Here is a 19,971-nt window from a genome sequence, read left to right on the forward strand (position 1 = left end):
GACTCTTGGTTTCGGCTCAGGTCATGACCCCAGGGTCGGGGGATCGAGGCGCACATCAGGCTCCTCGCTGAGTACAGAGCCTGCTTGGGATTCTCTCTTTCTCTCTCTCTCCCCCTCTGCCTCTCTCCCTCACTCACTCGCTCTCTCAAAAAATAAAAATAAATAAGTAAATAAAAATAGAGCCTGCAAGAAACAAAAACTCTTTGGAGTCCTCAGGACCCGGATTTGAGAACTTCTGTCCTAAAGCAGGGTCAGAAGACCAGGACCCTCCATGCGGTTCTGCACACAGAGTCTTTTTTTTTTTTTTTAGGTTTATTTATTTTTGAGAGAGAGACAGACAGAGACAGAGTGTGAGTGGGGGAGGGGCAGAGAGAGAGGGAGACACGGAATCTGAAGCAGCTCCAGGCTCCGAGCTGTCGGCACAGAGCCTGACGCGGGGCTCGAACCCACGAACCGCGAGATCGTGACCTGAGCCGAAGTTGGACACTCAACCGACCGAGCCACCCAGGTGCCCCTTGCTCACAAAGTCTTAATGGCATGCGGCCACATCAACCTGTTGTCTCTGGCAGCTTCCGTGCTGTAAGGGCAATGCTGAGTTGTTACAACGGAGATTTTCCAGCCTGCAAAGGTTACAGATACTTAAGGTATAGCCCTCCCCAGAAAAAGTTGGCCACGCTTGGTCTAGATTCCAGCAAGTCTGTACTGGTGCTTATACACAGCAGGTCCACACCTTACCAGAGCGCAGGCCCTCGCAGGTGCTGGAATATCGGCAAGGTACTCATCACATAACATCTTTTAAGGCAAACGCCACTGTGGAACATATTGACCCATGAGCAGGAGTGAGGCGCCCACCCCCGCTGCCCCGCGGACAGACCCCTAACACACGACGCTCGGGGAGGGAACCAGACACGAGAGGCCACACGGGGTGTGAGTCCACGTGTGTGAAAGGTCCAGAACAGACTCATCCACGGACGGAAGGGGGTTCATGGGGGCTGGGGGTGATGGGGGTTGGGGGTGATAGTTGATGGGGATGGGGTTGCTTTTTGGGCTGATGGAATTAAACAATGCAATGGTTGCACAAGCATGTAAATGTACTAAAACACACCGAACTATACGCTTTAAAAGGGTGAATTGTGTGGTGAGTGGATTATATCTCAACAAAGCTGTTGTCAAAACATTTTTTTAACCCATAGAATTAAGAAAACAGCCAACAGGCCTGCACTTGGGCTCCCGCTGCCCTGTGTCCCCTCCACGCACCAGGTCTGGCCCCCGCTGCCCTCCCCCCACTGCTATCCACACCACAGACACACTTTCGGCCCCCACCCCAACCCAGAGCAGGGTCCACCCCAAGGGGACACTCAGCCATGAGAACAACAGGACACAGAAAAGGGGAAAAAAGTCAAAATCGTTCTCTATCCAAGCAAATTAGGAAGGTCTCGGGCAAGAATGCAACATTTCCAAGCCATTAAGAGCAAAAGAGAAGATTTCCAGGAACATCCCAGCTGTGGGAGGGCTCCCTGGGCCACGGTGGCAGCCACCTTCTTCATGCCATCGGCACCCCTGGCTGGAAGCTGCAGCTGCACACAGAAGCAGCCCGCGGGGTGGGAGTGCCGGCCACGCTCGGGCTGCTCTGTGCCCCTGAGCCCACCCTCCCAGCTGGGTTTCCGCCTTCCTTTATAAAAGGGGTGAAGGATGGGGTGAAGGCTCCCCTGCTGGCAGAGGGCCCTGAAGGTTGGAGCATAGCTCGGCTAAGTGACTTGCAAACAGAGGCCCATCTATGTGGCTTTGACCGGCTCTGGGGCCGCCTCCTGGGGCGACCCAGCCCCTCTTCCCTCGGGCACAGCCTCCCTTACTGAATACGGAGTCCAACCCCCTTCCCATGGTGCACTGAATAACGACCCCCCAGACTCATGCCCACGGGAGCCTCAGAAGGTGCCTGACACGAACTGAATTGTGTCCCCCAGATTCCTATGTTGAAGCCTTAACCCCCAATGTGATCATGGTTGGAGATGCGGCCTTATAAGAGGTGATCAATTTAAACGAGGTTACAAGGGCGGCCCCGGTCTGCACAGAATGACGGCCCTGCGGGGACAAGGCAAGAGGTCAGAATCTGCACACCCAGGAGAGCGGCCTCAGCAGGACCCAGCCCTGACGACAGCCTGGTCTCAGACCTCCCGCCTCTAGAACGCTGAGGACGGACACTTCACTGTTTAGCTGCCCCCTCAGTGGGACTTGGTCAGAGCAGCTGAGCAGGCTCTGGGGACCTTATCTGAACATGGGCCAAGTCTCTGCAGGTGTGACTGGTTCGATTAACATGAGACCATGCAGGATCAGGGTGGGCCCTCACCTGGGGGGTCTGGTGTCCTTATCGGAAGAGAGACACGCAGGGAGAGGCAGGCGCTGCGGGGACAGGCCACGGGCTGCTGGGCCCCCAGGAGCTGGAGGAGGTGGGAGGAAACGTCCCCTGGAACCTCTGGAGGGAGCTTGGCCCCACCACACTGTGACCTCAGCCATATGGCCCCGGAACGTGGAAGAACGAAATTCTGCGTTTTTAAAAAAAAAAAAAAAATGTTTACTTTTGAAAGAGAGAGAGAGTAGAAGGAGAGAGAGAGAATCCCAAGCGGGCTCCACCCGGAACTGATATCAAGAGTCAGATGCTCAACCGAAATGCCCCCAAAATTCTGTGGTTTTAAGCCCCCTGCTTTGTGGTCTTTTGTCACAGTGGCCCCAGGACACTGGCACACGCCTCTCTGGTCTCCCCCCAACCCCACGCCGACTGCATAGGAGGAGCCAGCTCAACCCACCGCGTCTTCAAGACACCACTCCGAGTATCTGCGCCTGCCCTCACCCACCCTTGGCCGCGGAAGCACCCCCACTCCCCTAGGTGGCTGCCACCTGGTGCCTTTTCCGGATTGCTTTTCAAAGAAATTTTGTTGTAATTTTGATGGGCTGTATCAGTCCCTTGTGGCTGCTATCGCAGAACGCCACGGACAAGGCGCCTTAAGCCGCAGGCCTCACTTCTCACTCCAGGAGCCTGGAAGTATGAGATCACGGCTCCGGGCAGGGTCCCTGGTAAGGGCGTGCTTCCTCGCGGGGAGACTCCTCACTGTGGCCCACCGCGGGGCCCCACCCTCAGGACCTCACCCGACAGCATCACCTCCCCCCCCCCCCCCCCCCCCCCCCCGCTCAGGGCGTCCACGTACGAATTTGGGGGATGCAAACACTGGGTCCCTGACGTGGGGGTACGTTACCATCGTCAAACGCCCACTACGCGCAGGCCAGGACCCGGGCCGGCGCGGGTGGGCAGGTCCCCTGTGGCTCCACCCCCTGGCAGGTGAGCTGACCTGGTGCCCTGTGCACACGGGCCTGTGGGCCTGGCACTCCCCTGCCCCACTTTGTGCTTTGCAGGGGTGCACGTCCCCCTGCCGGAACTCAGCCAGCAACTCTGCCTGGAAGGAGACGGAGCGTGTCCCGGAGAGACCCCGACGCCGGCCATGGTGGTCGCTCCCAGGCAGGGTGGCCGAGAGCACAAGGGGAGGGGGACGTCATTCTCCTCCTGTGTCATTTGCACCTTGGGAGTTTTTATCCCGGGGCACGCTTGTTTGTGCAAAAAGCCTGTATTTCCTCCGAGGGCTGTGCGGGTCCAAGTGGGGGCGGGTGAGGGAGAAGTCACATCTTGGATTCCGCAGCTCAGAAGGGGCTCCCCTGTGTCCTGGGGGGCAGACCCGTGACCTGGGGTGACGTGTCAAACCAAAACGGAAAGGTATTTTATCCCAAAAGAATTCCAAGCAGGGACTCAAACGGGTAGTTTCACCCCCACGTTCGTAGCAGCGCGATTCACAGCAGCCACGAAAAGGGTGGAGACAACCCGTGTCCATCTGTGGATGAAGGACAAACGCGGTGTGTCCATCCACATGCTGAAGTAGGATCCAGTCTCAGGAAGGAAGGACGTCCTGCCACCTGCCACCGCGTGGATGGTCCCGGAGGCCACTGTGCGTGGTGACAGGAGCCAGACACAGAAGGACACGTCTCGCGTGACCCCACTCACAGGGGGTCCCCAGAGGAGTCCCGTCCACAGAGCCAGAGAATAGACGGTGGGAGCCAGGGGTGGGGCAGGGGCGGGGAGTCCCTGCTTCATGGGGACAGGGTCTCGGTCTGGGGAGATGGAAAGTTCTGGAGATGGATGGCGGGATGGAGGGGACTGCTGCACGACAGTGTGAGTGTGCCTGATGCCGCTGAGCTGTGCACTTAGACGTGGTTAGGATCATGAATTTTTTGTAAAGTTTGCTCCTTTATTTTGAGAGAGAGAGAGAGAGAGAGAGGGAGGGAGGGAGGGAGGGAGTGCTTCAAGTGCTCATGAGGCCGTCTCTGTCCCGAGTTTGTCATGTGTGGCACAATGTGGCCTGTGCACAACCGTGGCAGCCCTGGTGGCCTCGTGGTGCAGGTGACTGTCCCCAGCCGCCCCCTCTGCTGGGCTCCCTCCAGGAGCAAGCCGGTCTTCGGGGAAGCGTGCACAGACCAGCTCTGGCAACCTTCCCCGGTAGGTGCCAGGAAGGGGGTGCAGGTGGCGGGCAAGGAACCGCAGTCCCTCCCCTCCCAGCGTCCCAGGTGTTCACCTGGAATGCAGAGGCCCGCCCCGAGGACAGGAAAACAAGGCCAGCTCGGGACACACAGCTGCCGCCTGCGGCCGTCCTTCCTGGGGGATGCGGGCCGGGCCCGCGGAAGGGGGACTCCATTCGCTGCTTTCCCAGGGGCGTGGGCTCCCGGCCAGGGGCACGTTCTGTCTCCATGGTTCTGACACTTCCTTCTCGTCCGGCCAGAGGGAAGGGCGCTGGGACAAGAGCAGGGGTCCAGGGCTCACCGCCAACCTGCCGAAGGGCGGGGGGCCTCTCACGCAGCCCCGGCGTTTCCACGGATACCGGAGAAGCTGGAGGGAGGAGGGAGGCAGGGCCCAAAGACGCAGGGCTCTGGGGAGTGACCCCCAATGACCGCAGGCGGAAGGGACACACTGCCCGTGCACCCAGGCCTGGGGAGCTGCGCCCTCACGGACTCCCTGCAACAACCCGGGGCGTCAGGGTGGAAGCCGGTTTCACCGAAGGGCAGGTGAGGGCTGAGCTCCCCGGGCCTGGCCCACTCCCAGCCCCAAGCTGGCCTGGCCAGCAGCACCGTGGAAACAGCCCTAAAGCCCCCGGGGACCTCTGCCCGCCATCGCTGGGGTGACTGGGCACCCTCACCTCTGCACCCCAGTTTCCTAATCTGGAAAACATGGTCAGTCCATCGTTGCTACGGGTGGGCCTGGAACCCTCTGCCCTTGGCCTCCCTGCTCCCTCTCCCTCAGCCTGTGCCGTCGGTCCTGGCAGCGGCCTCAGCTCCCGTGCCCCTGGAGGATCCCCCTGCATCCCGTCAGCTGCAGGGCCTTATCAACCTCAACTCGGACCTCACTTCCTCCAGGAAGGCCTCCCCGAATACCCGCTCTCACTCCGAGGCAGTATTGTCAGCCATCAGCTCTCTCACCTGGGGTCTCACCCAGGGCAGTCCTGCCCCAGGGGACACCGAGTGAGGCAGGGACATCTGTAGCTGCCACGACTGGGGGACCTCCTGGCGTCGAGTGGATGGGGCCCTGGATGCTGCTACCCCACTCCCCAGTGCCCCGCTGGCTCCACCCCGTGGCACCAGGACACAGAAGGGACAGAGGGCCTGGTTAACGGTTTGCCAGGTATGACCCCAGCCGGAGTCCCCACTGCTGTCTGTCTTCCCACGTAGTCTGTGTGCCTGTCCTCACACCTGCACCCCTGGCCCCTGTCAAGGACACACACAGGGAGCACTGCCAGACCTGGCCCTCTGTCCCTCCGGCCGCCGCTGGCTTGGCGGGCCTGCCTCCCGAGGGCCAGAGGGCGCCTGGCTCCCGCCCCGAGAGCCTGCCTCCCGCAGGAGCAGAGCTCGGCTCAGCGGGAACATTCGTCAGGGAGCCAGGGAACGGCATGTCACATTCCGGGAGGCTAATGAGCTCAGACCTCAGCTCCGGCGATGACTCCGCCAAGGAAGCTGCACGTGATCATTACTCGTCCCGGGTTCTGCTCACTGTCCCTGACGTGTCACTGGTCCCGCTCGCAGGCTCGCCTCTCTGTGCGGGAGGTCAGGCGAGGACTGTCCCAGGGCCGCCTTCCCCCCTTCGTTCACCCACTCGCTGAACCCCCCGCGAGGGGTCGGACGAAACCCCCGACCTGGAGGTTTCACGACCGGGCCCAGAGGACAGACGCGGCTCGTCTGAATGTCACAGAACACTTAAGGTACTTGGCCCCTCTGCCACGATCTTCTCATCCATGAAATGGGGACAACTGGGCCCTCAACTCAGGTCTCACGGGCCCGAAATCAAGGGACTGGCCGGGCTGAGCTCTCATCTGGAACTCGGGACCCCCTGCCAGCTCATGTGAGCGGCTGGCAGAATCAACTCCCCTGTGGGACTCAGGTCCCCGTTCTCCTTCTGGCTGTCGGGCGGCGTTTGCTCTGAGTGTTCCTGACGTAGCCGCTTGCTTTCTTCAAGGCCAGCACATTGCTACTGCCGCTGCTCTGCTCTCTCTGTCTGTCTCCGTCTGTCTCATTTTGGCAAAAACCCAACAAACACATGCCTCCACGTCACCCGTCGTCACGTGTCCAGGTCATTAGTGGCAAGGGGATTCCTATCAGTGTGCAGTGGGCGCCTTCAGCCTTTTCCTCCCATCGAGGCAGAGACACCTGTGTCTGTTTCCCGGGCCTGCGCCCGCCGGCCCGACACACGCCAGTGACCAGAGCTCTCTCCACCTGACGGACGTGTAACAGTCCCGCACGCGCCTACGCGAGGCGAAGCCAAATCTGCGCGCGTGCTGAGTGGCTGGGAACCGCACACGCAGGGTCCCCACCCCAATTTCCCGGTTTAGCACCACAGTGACGAGAGACGCTGCCCCTGGGGGAAGCGGGACGCAGGGGGTACGGGATCAGGCCTCAGGAGCGACTGTGACTTCCAACCAATCTGTAATTATTTCAAAATACAAGTGTTTTAACGATTAGGTGAAGCGACGGCACCTGGGCGGCTCAGCCGGTTAGGCGTCCGACTCCTGGTTTCCGCTCAGGTCACGATCTCACGGTGTTGTGGGTTCGAGCCCCGCGTCGGGCTCTGTGTTGACCACATGGAGCCTGCTTGGGATTCTCAATCTCTCTCTGTCCCTGTCTCTGTCTCTCTGTCTCTCTCCAAATTAAAAAAATAAAAACCAGGCGAAGCTGTGAGTACATTCGGGTGTAACTGGGACAAAGCGGGCCGTGCATTCCGCAAACGCGCCCTTTCTCCCCCAGTCCTGACCCCCCAGTCCCGGTGATGCTGCCAGCACAGAGGGGGTGGACGAGGCATCACCTGCTCAGCCCTGGTTGAGGCTTTGGGCCGGCTGTCTTGAAGGAGTACACTCCCTTCTTTCCCTTTGTGGCCGACAGGATTCTAAGAGCCCCAAATCCCTGCTCCCTGAACACGCTGTGTAGACCAACCCTCAGTGTGGACAGGACCCGGGAACATGGTAAGATACTATTTCCTGCTGAGGTTATTTGGGTTTTTTGTTTGTTTGTTTGTTTGTTTTTAGAGAGAGATAGAAGGAGCACACACATGCACAAGCAGGAAGAGGCAGAGAGAGAGAGAGAGAGAGCGATAGCGAGAGAGTCTCAAGCAGGTTCCATGCTTGGCACGGAGCCCGACACAGGGACCAAGCCCATAACACTGGAATCACGACCTGAGCCAAATCGAGAGTCGGATACTTAACCGACTGAGCCACCCAGGCGCCCCATGCTTAGGCTATTTTGTATGGAAGAAGGGGTTTGAGTGACGTAATTAAGCCCCCAGATCGGTTGACTTTGAATTAATAAAAAAAAGGGAACACACGTGGGTGGGCCTGGCCTAATCAAGTGAACCCTTCAACGGGTCAGAGACCTTCTGGAAGTAAGAGACTGGAAGCAGGAGGGGGCCAGTGGAGGAGACCATGTGGCCCCTGAGAGCCTAGGGTGGCCCTTTGCTGGCCGCTAGCAAGGCAGCAGGGATCGCAGTCTGATGACAAAGAAACTGAACCCTGACGACAGACCGAGTGAACCTGGAGGCAGGTCCTTTCTCAGTCAAGCCTCAGTGACACCTCAACGCTGGCCAAGCCCGGTGAGGCCCTGGGCACAGATCCCAGCCACGCAGTCCACACTGCTGCCCTGCAGACCCAGGAGCGGATAAGCCACGTGGAGCTCGCTGTGTGTGGTGATGTTACGCAGCCCCGGCTAGCTAACACACTCTAGGTGACGGCTCTCCCATCACTTCCACGTTCGGTCCCACACGACGGATGCTCCTTTCAAGGAGCTCGGAAACTCCAAGGCCGTGGGGAGCGGGGAGCCGGGAATCGTGCACGGAGCCCAAGACAGGTCTTTATTACAAAGCCCAGTACCAGCCCTCCAAAGGCCTCCCCTCCAGTTGCCATCACATGGGGGGCACCTGCGACAGTTAGAGAGCACCGTGATGCAGTCTGTAGCAATCGAGGCAAGCACCCCGCCCCCCACCACACACCTGCATCTCCCGCACCTGCTCAGGCCTCCGCTGCCGGGCTGATGTCGGCCCCGGAGTCCCTCTTGCTGCCTCCTGCTGCTGAGCACATCTCCAGGCCATCCCTTCCCCTCTGTCCTGCGTACCCCGACCCTGCCCTGGGGGCTTCCGCAGACAGATGTGAGCAGTGAGCCCAGCGGGGCCCAGGCACACGGACGTTTGCTGACCGAATGATTGGGAGGGAAGGAAAATAAGGAACCGACAACCCACCGGCTCCAAGGGAATCAGGCTGAGAATGGGCCCTGGGAAGATGCGGGACCCCCGTGCCCACCCCAGGGGAGGCCCTCAGCGGCTTCCACCCGGCTCCCGGCTCCCCCGCCCCCACCTTCCTGTCCCACGTGACTGTCGCCCTGTGTGTTTTGAGTCAAGAGGCTGCAGTTTGATGAGTAGCGAGCGGGGCGTGTGCGCACCATGCCCTGCCCGGAGGGAGGCCGACTGTGCCAGCGGTTGCCCAGCAACGCACACGTGCCCGCGATGCGTGGCCTCCGCTCCTGAGCTGCCACTGGGCAGCTCCGCTCCAGCAGCCCCACGGACGGGTCCCCTGCCCCGGTGATCTCCCACGTGAGACTCCCTGGGTCTGCGTTGCCAAATCAGTAAAATCCGACAGAAACTTGTGGTGTGCCTTGGCCCGCAGGGTCAGGAAGACGGCTTGGGTGGGACCCAGGCAGTGACGCACGTGGACAGTGAGGCAGGACCCTGACTCCCTGTGGGAGCCGAGAATCCTGCACAGCCGGGACCTCTCGCCTCGCCACGGCGGACACCGGGGCAGGTCACTGTCTGGGGGTGTCCTGGGCGCTGTGGCGGCGGGGCAGTATCCCTGGGCCCCCCGCTCGATGCCAGGAGCTTCCCGGTCGTGACGGCCACAGACCTCCCAGGACGTGGGCCCGTGGCCCCTGGGAGAGCCCCGGGGAGAGCCTGGGTTAGAGGGTCAAGCTCACGTCAGAGCCACCGCTGCTGCCTTGGGAAGGGCCCACGTCCTGTCTGCCGGATCGGAGCGGCGGGCTACAGGATGAGGGTCTCAGGCACCGCGGGCTGCGGCAGGGCCCCCTGGGCCCGCTTCACACGGCACCGCCTGACTATGCATGTGCCGCGTACGTTTCTGCTGGAAAGGCAGCGGCAGCCCGTGACCTTTCGTGAGCAGAACGCTTTAAGATTTTGACTGTGGGTCTTGGCAGTTTGTGCAGGAGGACAGCTCGTCCGCAGAAAGAACTGGTAATAACGTGCGTTTCCACAAGCCTGGGAAGGACTTGAGGCGGGGAACCAGCCGGGGGTGGCGGGGGCAGCGGGCTCTGACTGGAGGGCTGGGGCTGCGGTCTGATCCGCTCGAGGACCACTCCAGAGATAAAAGGCTCCGACGGTGCTCTCGGCAGGAATGTTCACCCGCTCCCGGGAGAACAAGCGGCAGTCAGGAAAACACACTCAGTCGTTTGAAGGTCACGGCGTGCTTTTGTGCTCCATGCAGGGAGCAAGAAGGCTGGAGAACGCCGGTCCTTGTCCGGGCGCCCTCCCCCTCCCTCCGCACCATGGGCATCACGGCCGGCCACTCTGTCGGGGCTGAGCAGAGACCCTGGCCCCTAGTCCCTCGATGCTACACCCCTAGTATGACAACCACAGATGGCCCCGGACACAGCCCGGTGTCCCCTGGGGACAAGACGGCCCCCAATGAAGAATCAGAGATTTAACCTAACACATGCAAAATATCATTTCCACTGCGGCCCATTTCAGGTGCTCAGCGGCTGCCGGTATTCGTGCCGGTGGTTCATGCCTACCTACCATGCTGGAAACTGCAGCTCAAAGACAATGTCACATCCAAAGGAAAGCTAGCGCCACAGTGGCCTGGTGAGCCCAGGGGACGCCCAGGGTGAAAGTCCAGAGCCCTCAGGGCACAGGGGGCCTGAGCCGCGGTCCCTGGCAGCGGCAGCCTGAAGGAACTGAAGGAAAGCTGGGTGCCTCTCCAGGAGGCCTCGGCTGCGGTCTCAGCCCCCCGAGCTCCGAGGCTGCGGGAGGGCCAGCGGCTGGGAACCCGATAAAGACAGTGTGAGAGAGATCATTAAGAGAGCGTCCTCGTTCTGCCCCCAGGAGATCCTGGGCCACGTCTAGGGACATCTGTGGTCATTACATGGGGGGGCTCCTGGCATCGAGGGGGTGGGGCCAGAGATGCTGCTCAGCCCTCACAGAGCCCCGGACGCCCCCAGAGAGTGACCCGCCTGGGCTTAGTGGTGCTGGGGCAGGGGGAGCCCACAACGGGTGTCCAGTTCCTGCTAGCACGTCAGCTCTGTGGAACCAAGGGTTTTCCCCATGTGGTCACTGCCGTCTCTCCATGGCCAGGCCCAGGCACACACTCGGAAATCCCTGCTAAGGGAAGGGCTACCCTGTGCCCCGGACGTAACCACGCCAGGGACCGCACTAGAAGGTGTGACACGGGCCAGATGCCACACCTGGGAGGCCCGAGGTGGCTTCTGAGGGTTTGTGCCGTTTAGGTGAGTCCCAAAGGAAGGGACTGTACCGGGCCAGAGCCACCAGCCACTGCTCCAGATCATGGAGGGGGGAACATTCCAGAAGCCAGACTCAGTCCCCGAGGTGGGGGTTGCAGCAGCCAGGCTGCCCACCCCCAATCCTGTGCCTTTGCTTCTGTGCTGTGGCCTCTGCTCTGGCCACTGGGCCATGCCCGGGTCGAGTGGGTTTCGGGGTGCAGGTGTGCCGGTACCCTGAGCCCCCAAGGTCACAGGCCAGTGCTTCCTTCTCCCTCCTTAACCCGGTGAAAGGGGCCAGCTGGGGCCTGGGTCCACGGAGGCTCTGGATCTGTAAGGGGGATGGGGGCGGGGAGACAGAGTGACCCTGGAACTCTCGGTGCTGGAATGTCCTGGAGAACAGGGACAGGGTAGTCACAGAGCTCCAACAAGGGTGGGGGAGAGCTGGAAATACCGCACCTGCGCCCACAGAGGCTCGAGGCCCAGCGGGGGCAGACCCCGTGGACCTTCTCTGCCCCCTTGTGGTCGCCAGCGGGAACTGCAGCATCCTGTGGGGCGGGCAGAGGGGGGGGACCCCTGAGCCCCAAGCCCCCGGAGCAAACACCCCAAACTCCTGTTCGTCCTTGAGCTCTGACATCTGTTGGAGGGCTGGTTCTGCCGTCAAGACAGGTGGCGGGGCCCCTGCTCAGCGACACCCCGGCTGCTCAGGTGGTAAACCCTGGCCAGGGTCTCGCGTGTCTGTGCACCTGCAGGTGAGCAGAGTGTGTTCAACGAGTGACTACCAAATTAGCACGTAACCAGGGAAAGCCCGGCAACCCCCTGGAGGGGTGCCTCCGTTGTGACAGAGAGCTCCCCGCGGGACCTGCCCACGGAGCACCTGCTCACCGCACCACTCCACGCCCCTCTGCACGCTGCCCCGCGTCCCCCTGGGGCGGGGGGCAGGCTCACCAGTTCGTCTGCTTCCAAGATTTAAGTATAAAAGATGCGATCCGCACAAAGTGCAGGTTAATTGCTTCTTGTCATCTTGAAATTTGGGGGCACGCCAAAGACAACACATTCCCTACGAGAACGCCCACGGCGAGTAGAGGGAACAGCGCGCTCAGAAAAACATTCACGGCCTACGTGACGGACACCAGACGGCATCCAAACGGAGAAAGACAGGAAGTTCCAACACACGTGTCAGAAGAGTTCAAACACGTCGATGAGACAGAGGCCCCGCCGGGAAGGTCAGTAAAGAGCACAGCCAGGCCGTGCACAGAACACACAGCTCAGGGGAGAAACTGAAGCCCTGAGGCGGCCTGGCTGCTCCCCGGGGACGGTGTGTTCCTGGAGGGCACTGGGGCTGTCGGACAGGCGACGAGGACACCCGGACTCTCCCTCTCTCTCTCACACGCACGGCAAGCACACACGTGAGCATTTACCCCAAACGACAACCAGCCAAGGGTGTATTAAGTTTGCACGGAGACAGTCATCTCGGAATATGAAAGAAAGAAAGAGAGAAAGAGAAAAGAAAAACAGGAAAACACCCCCCCAACCCACCCAGAGACCAATTAAATCAGTTATAAAATTATTTTAAAAGAAATGTGGCACAGGGGCGCCTGGGTGGCTCAGTCAGCTAAGCGTCCGACTCTTGGTTTCGTCTCAGGTCACGATCTCATGGTTCGTGGGTTTGAGCTCCGCGTCGGGCTCTGCACTGACAGTGTGGAACCTACTTGGGATTCTCTGTCTCCCTCTCTCTCTGCCCCTCCCCACTCCCACTGTCTCTGTATCTCTCAAATAAATAAATATACTTTCAAAGAAAAAAAAGAAACGTGTTACAATTCACCTAGAATATGGGATGCTAAGCCAGCGTCCGGAAAGATGACGGAAACACAGGTTTCCTGTCGAGGAAAGACGCCCCTCAAGCAGAACCAGCATGTTACAGAGTAAATCCTTTGGCTCTAAAATCACGCGTGTGGATGTAACTCCCGGAGATCCGGGCAGAACGCGCCCCAGGACGTCAGCACGGCCGGCGCTGGGCGGGGCCCTTAGGAAACTCTGAGGCCCCTTTGTGTGCGTTTACACTTTTTTTTTTTAAATTGTTTTTTTTAACGTTTATTTATTTTTGAGACAGAGAGAGACAGAGCATGAACGGGGGCGGGGCAGAGAGAGAGGGAGACACAGAACAGGAAGCAGGCTCCAGGCTCTGAGCCATCAGCCCAGAGCCCGCCGCAGGGTTCGAACTCACGGACCGCGAGATCGTGACCTGAGCCGAAGTCGGACGCTTAACCGACTGAGCCACCCAGGCGCCCCTACACTTCTTTAACAGGACAGCGGTCCGCCTCCAGCTGGCCGGCTGCCCTGGGAGCCGGACTTCACATGGGAAATCTGTGTGGGTCCCACCGGGCGCCCACACGTCACGCCCACCCCAGGGCTCCCGTTTCGGCCCTTGGTCTCTGTCCTCGGGGACAGCCTCTCTCCTGAGCTGAGCCCATGACCACTGCGAGCTTACTGAGGGGCACCTCACAGGCCAGAAAGCTCACCGGGTGGAAACATGGTTGGAGGAGTTGGCAGCGAGGGTGCCAGGGCGTGAAATCACCCCCCACGCAGTCTTCCTGGCACACATCCGCAGAGTCCCCGTTCCCTCCCCAGCCCCTGGCGGCCACCAAGCACCTTCCCGTCCCTGCAGACCAGCCTTTGCCAGAAACTTCCCCGAGACGGACCCACAGCACGTGCGTCTTCTGGGGCTGCCTCCTTCTGACATTTTTTCTTTTAGACTCAGGCGCAGACACACGGCTTGGGAATATCCAACATCACAGAGACATCCGACCTCCCTCAAATTTACCGATAAATCAAACACAACCCGAATCAAAATTCCCTCGGCATTTCGGTTGGAAGCCAGAGGTTGACTCTAAGTGAAGATCACAGATCACACGACAGAGAAAGCCGCTGGAGGGTGGCGGAGACCTCTGCGGGCAGGTGCAAGGGGAGAGACGTGGGGCTACCGCAGGCCCAGCAGCCTTGCCCAGCTCACCTTCACGCCGTCCCTCCTCCCACACGACAGAAGCCACCCAACGCCCTCTGGAAATGAGACCAGATGGACAGACGGCCGAAGTCAAGAGAGCAGGATCTCAGCCTTGTTCGTCTCTACGGCTACCTTGGTAAAAAGAGCGCCCCTGAGGCCACGTGGTGCCTCCCAGCCGCCAGGACAGGCGCCAGCTTTGAGATAACGTCTGTCACATCCAGTGACTCAGCTCTGGTCCTGCCAGTGGCTACCCTGCACGCCCCGCTGAAGCCTTTCGGGTGAGGCGCCCGCCTCCACAGCAAGCCACTCCCCCTCCTCAGCCCGGCCCAGAATGGCCAGCCATTCAACGTCCCCTTGAACTCTGACGATCGAGTACGAGACACATCGCGGCACTGACCTGTGCACGAGGCTTAGCTGTCCTCAGCGCCGAGGCTCAGGAACCCGATGTCCGCTCCCTGGAAGAAAAATGGAACAGTTCAGTGGAGCACCATTTGGCCAGAAACACGTGTTCGGCAGCGGCGGTGAGGAAGGGTCTGGAGCTCACGGTCAGACCGTCATGAAGGCCTGCCTTTCGGCTGCTCTGCCAGACTCAGGACCTCCCGGTGCAGAAGTGGAACTTGACACACTTTACCAGAAAGTTCTGTTAGAAATTTGCGAGGTCGTCCCTACTAAATTCTCCAAATGCTCCCAAACTAAACTGAGGAAAGCATTGGATGCTCACGTGACCTTTCATGCCTTATCAGGACGTTCTCCTGCATGACTTGACTCTCAGAGTCCCCTGTGAGGAAAAGGGGGAAACTGAGTCAACCCCCTGCCCCAGGGCACCCACCAGGTCACCGGGGTGTGCCTGCCGAGATGTGAGGACCAAATGCAAGGTGGGATCCAGGATGGGGTCCCGGGGCAGGACAAGGACCACAGGGGCGAACTGGTGAAATCTGAATAAAGAGTGGGGCTGGGTTCAGGGACGTGCACGGTCGTCACAAATGCACTGTGGTTCTGGGAGGTACGGCCACAGGGGAGGCTGAGTGAAGGGCAGACAGGAACTCTATCTTTTAATCAAATTTTTCTTCATTTTTATTTTAGAGAGAGAGAGAGAGTGGGAAAGAGGAACAGAGAGAGAGAGAGAGAGAGAGTCCCTAGCAGGCTCTATGCTCCCCACAGCTTGATCCCACCGTCCTGGGATCATGATCTGAGCTGAAATCAAGAACACACTCAACTGACTGACAGCCACTCAGGTGCCCCAGAGAGGAACTCTGTTTGAAATTCTCCTGAAAATCTAAAATTATTTTAAAATTGAAAACTTATTTTTAAAAAAACCCCAAAACTCAAAAGATGCCGGCTCCCTTTTCTCAGAGTTCAGGGCCATTGTGTTGTCAACCTGGGGCCAGGATGGAGAACCGAAGTCCCCACCATCACCTGCAGGTGGCGCCGCTGCCTCAGTAACGCCCCAGACGCGGCTGGGGAGCTGCTGGAGCGCCCCGCAGAGGCCAGAGGGCGCCTCACTGCTGGGGGCGGCGGGTGGTGAGAAACAAGGGCCCGTCCAATATGCGCCCCCCAACCCGCCCTGGAGAACTCACTCCACTCACTTCAGCCTTGTAGGGGACGTCCACACATACGATCATTCAAGTTTTTATTTCTGACTCAATTAAAGACTCACGAGAAGTTGCAAAACTGTGCCCAGGGGTCCTGGGCACCTCGCACCCAGCTCCAACCGTGCTGGGTCCCTGCACAACCAGGGGCCGTTGTCCAAACCAGGAAACTGACCCATCACTAGGCATTGTTTTCTAAGGCCTTCTTACTGAGGCACGGTCCTCAGGCCACACAGTTAATTCACACACAACACACAGTTCAGGGCTTTTTACTATTTTCACACTTGTGCAACCATCGCCACAAACAATTTTAGGACTTTTTCATCACCCCTGAAGGAAGCCCCATCCCCATCAGCCATCACCCCTCCCCAGCACCCCCGGCCCCCACGAGCCCCCTCCCTGTCCCTGGATGAGCCTGTTCTGGGCGTTTCACACACGCGGACTCACACCCCGTGTGGCCTCTCGTGTCTGGTTCCCTCCCTGAGCGTCGTGTGTTCAGGATCCGTCCGCAGGGCGGCGGGGGTGGGCGCCTCGCTGCTGTTCACGGCCAATCATGTGCCCGTGCATGGACGGACACACTGCGTGTACCCCTTCGCTGCTGATGGGCACTTGGGTGTTTCCACCTCCTGGTTGCTGCTGCTATGAATCGTGCTGCTGTGGACATGGGGTCACGACTCCCTTTAAAGATGGTTTCTCACCTCTGCCTTCACACGTGCCAACCGCAAATCTCCCCGTCCCTAGCCCTTCACCGCCAGCCGCTGGCTGTCCTCCAGCCCTGGGACCTGAACTTGAGCACTGAGGCGACCCCCGCAGACAACCAGACCAGCTCGTCCGCGGCCCACGAGACAGGCTGTGAGTGGCACCAGCTGGCGCCTGCCCGTCCCCGTGACCTTCACCCAGGCAAAAATGCTGGGCTTTCACTTTCCCCATCAGGGGGACCCACAGGCCATGCTGAAGGACCAGCAGTGGGATGAAGAGGTGGGACCCTGGTACCCCGGGGCCTGCCGACCCCACACAGACCCACCGGAGCCACTGCCGGGAAGCACAGTCACAGACACCAACAAAGGAAACGCTGGTGGGAAGGGCCACGTGCCGAGGGGGCCGTAAACCACGCTGGAAACAGACACCATTCGTGACTACGGCCACTGGGGCGCCTGCGTGGGAAGGACTCTCACCTACATTTATCCTGGGCCACAGTTCTTACAACCTGGGACCCCCATCTTGTCCACGTGCTTCTTTTTTCTTTTCTTTTCCTTTAAATTGAGATGTGATCCACCTACTCTAAAAGCCACCCTTTTGGAGTGTCCAATTCAGCGGCTTTTAGGATATCTGCGAGGTTGTACGAACGCTGGGCTAATTGCAGGACGTGGTCGTTACCCCCTGGAGAGACCCCGCGCCCGCCAGCATTGCTAGGATCGTGTGTCCTGGGAGAAGGGAGACCCCGGAGTGCCTGGGTCGCAGTTTACCGCAGGCCGCGGACTCGGCATGTGGTCAGTAACCACTGGGGTTTCCTGTCCCGGTTGGTGCTACGGGAAAGCCTGCAGAGCCCAGAGGACCCAGGGGAGACCAGGCCACCCCCGCAGAGCTGCTCCCTGTGGGCCGGTTCCAGCCCGAGCCTCGCCTGTGAAACGGAACGGGCAGGAACCCCACTGCACGCCTACGGGTCGGGCCCAGGGGCTCAGGGAGCCCCTGTTCTCAGCCGCTGCCGGCAGCTGCGTTATTTACCAACGTGATAAAGGAAGACAAAACCCGTGGATGACAAACCAAAGGTGCGCTGGGTCTTCCGCCATTAATTTCCCAGTGGGGTGGTTTCTACTTCCCTCGTAATTCTGGAGGGGCTCCACAGATCTGCAGCCTAGTATCTCCGCACGGTGAGCTGGGACATGGGCAGGGGGACCCTTAGCTCCCACACCTGGAGACCCCAAACTGCCAGAAACAGGGCCGTGAAACTAGGCGTTAGGGGAGACGACAGGCCGACTTCTACTTGAGAGTCTGTGCCCAGCGGGACACACTAGCTCGGGAGCTGCTGCCATGTCCAAGCGCCCCGTGTCCTCCTGGGAAGCAAACCCCTTTTCGGGCAGGACCCTGTTACCGACCTCCTGGGCCGGGGGAGGGGCGAGGCAAAGACTGAACCCGAATGTCAACGAGGACTTTGGTCAACGGTCACGTATTAATATTGGCTCATCGACTGCAACAAATGTGCCCCACTATGGCAAGATGGTGACAACGGGGGAAATGTGGAGGGGGCAGGGGGTATGTGGGAGCTCTATTTTCTGCATTTTTCCATCACCTAACACTACTCTAAAAAGCAGTCTATTAAGAGAAGATCTTGAAGAGACAAATTAGGAGAATTCTGAATTTAGAAAGGAGGAGGGAGGAGGGAGGAGGGAGGAGGGAGGGGGAGGGGGAGGGGGGGAGGGGAGAGGGAGCCTGTCTTAGACCAGATGATCGCAAAGTGCTCACATTCACCAGTGATTGCTTCAACGAGCTGTTATGAACCAGACCCACAGAGAAGCTGGGTCAGTCTTGGTCAAATGCATTGCCTACTTTCCCCCCCACCCCTGGAAGCCTCTGCAAGTAATGTAACAATATGATACGGCAAGGATCAGACTCTCCTGACCGCTCAGGCCCGGAAAAACCTACACCAGAGCCATCCTCCCCGCTGCCCCCCACCCCCGCCCCCAGCCCAGGGACCACAGCAGCCCCATGAGTGGATCAGAGAAGAGCCCTAATACAATCAGTCCCAAACCGCCTCCCTCAGATTACTCCCAGATCCCATTTGGCCAACGGAAAGCATATTGTGGCCGGGGATAAGCGGATTTCTGCAAGACAGCACCGAGCGGCACACTACCCGTTCGCTGTCCGTGGTCCCCACGGGGCTCGGAGGGGCTCGCTGTGACACAGCAGCGGAGACCTGAGACTCCTGCCCTCAGCACTGACTCGCCTGACGTCTCCACCTACACCTCTGGCAGCCGTTACCTTTTTCTAATGGTGAGCACTGAACCGCACTGGAGTTTCACTGGAGTTTTCGTTTTCTTGTCTTCCCAGTGTCTATCGACCTGATAATCTGGGGAGACACAAGAGCCCAACGGGGCCCAGGAGATTCAGCAGAACAACAGGGGTGAGAAAAGGAAGCCTTTGGGATTTCGCGAATTACCACAGCGTAAATGCCAGCGCCTCCTTTCTGAAACGGAAGGAAGCCCCTGCCTGTATCCCCTTCCCTGCGAAGCAGGTCTCTCCCTCCACCCCCAGCGCCCCTGACTGTCTGTGGGCGCCATCTTGGGCGTTGTGGGGCATCGAGCGTCACCCCTCAACCCCACCCATGCGATGCCAAGGGCACCCCAGTCGCGATGACCACAAACGTTCTCCAGGCCCCCACCCCCCACCCCAGCGGGGACCCAGCACTCGGCAACAGGCAGATCTTCCCTGCCTGGGCCACAGTTCGCGTCTCCGTCTATGGGAACGGAGTGGGTGGGACCAGGGCGTTGGAGCCCCCTAGCTCCCCACACTGATGCCCGCCCCCCCCCCCCCCCCCCGCTGTGGGCAGCAGGAGTGCGGGCCTCCAGGGAGGCTCCAGATAGCAATGCAGCCGCTGTCCTTCATGCACTCGTTGCCACAATCACCCCAGCCTTCCCCCGTCACCACAGCAACCATCTAAATATGTCACCCTGACTGATTCTGATTGCAAATGAAGTTGGGGGAGGAGGAGCCTGGGGGAAGGCACCGGTGGGGAGGCACGGGGGGGGGGGCGGGGGGGCGGGGGGGGGGAACAGGAGGTGAGGCGGCTGGTGGAGGGCTCTGCCAGGACTGGCCCAGATCAGGCGCCATCACACCCCTGATCAGATGGGACACGAGGGCACCGCTCGCTTGACCCCAGGGTTAAAGGTCTCCTGTTGCCGAGCACAAGAAGGCAGCTGGAGTGCCGCTGCCCTTTGATCCCAGGTCCGTGGTGCCTCTGGAGGTCCTCCAGACCCTCCTCCACTTAACCCACACTGGGGGGGATGGGGGGGTCACCTGCTCCATACCATCTGACCAGGACCGCCGCGGTTTCTTCTGCTGTCACACGTGGTCAGGGACCTGACTCAACTGTTTTCCAAATTATCATCACAGGGTCTCCCCCCACCAACCTCGCACTGCAGACATTGGGCTGGGTGGTTCTCTGCAGGGCATCCCGGGCGCCGTGGGGGCTGAGCAGCGTCCCTGGCCCCCGTCCCCATCGATGCCAGGAGCCCCCCAGTCATGAGGATCACAGACATCCCCAGACACTGCCCCTTGTCCCAGGGGGCAGGGCCGCTTCCCTGTGCGAGG

The 19,971-nt window shown here is 59.9% G+C and overlaps 1 protein-coding gene across 2 annotated transcripts in view; it reads right to left on the bottom strand.

Moving 5' to 3' along the window:
• GNG7 (G protein subunit gamma 7) overlaps nt 1–19,971 on the bottom strand; it is a 116,722-nt gene that overhangs the window by 73,396 nt on the left and 23,355 nt on the right. The window contains exons 1-2 of one of the 2 annotated variants that reach the window (XM_042927917.1): nt 18,643–18,767; nt 14,472–14,529 (exon numbers count right to left, since the gene is read on the bottom strand). The gene's annotated coding sequence lies outside the window, so the exon portion shown is untranslated. Of the gene's footprint in view, nt 1–14,471; nt 14,530–18,642; nt 18,768–19,971 lie in introns of those variants that run through there. The other variant, XM_042927918.1, reaches the window with a different exon arrangement.

Source organism: Panthera leo, chromosome A2 (assembly GCF_018350215.1).
Source record: "Panthera leo isolate Ple1 chromosome A2, P.leo_Ple1_pat1.1, whole genome shotgun sequence".
Lineage (NCBI taxonomy): Eukaryota > Metazoa > Chordata > Mammalia > Carnivora > Felidae > Panthera > Panthera leo.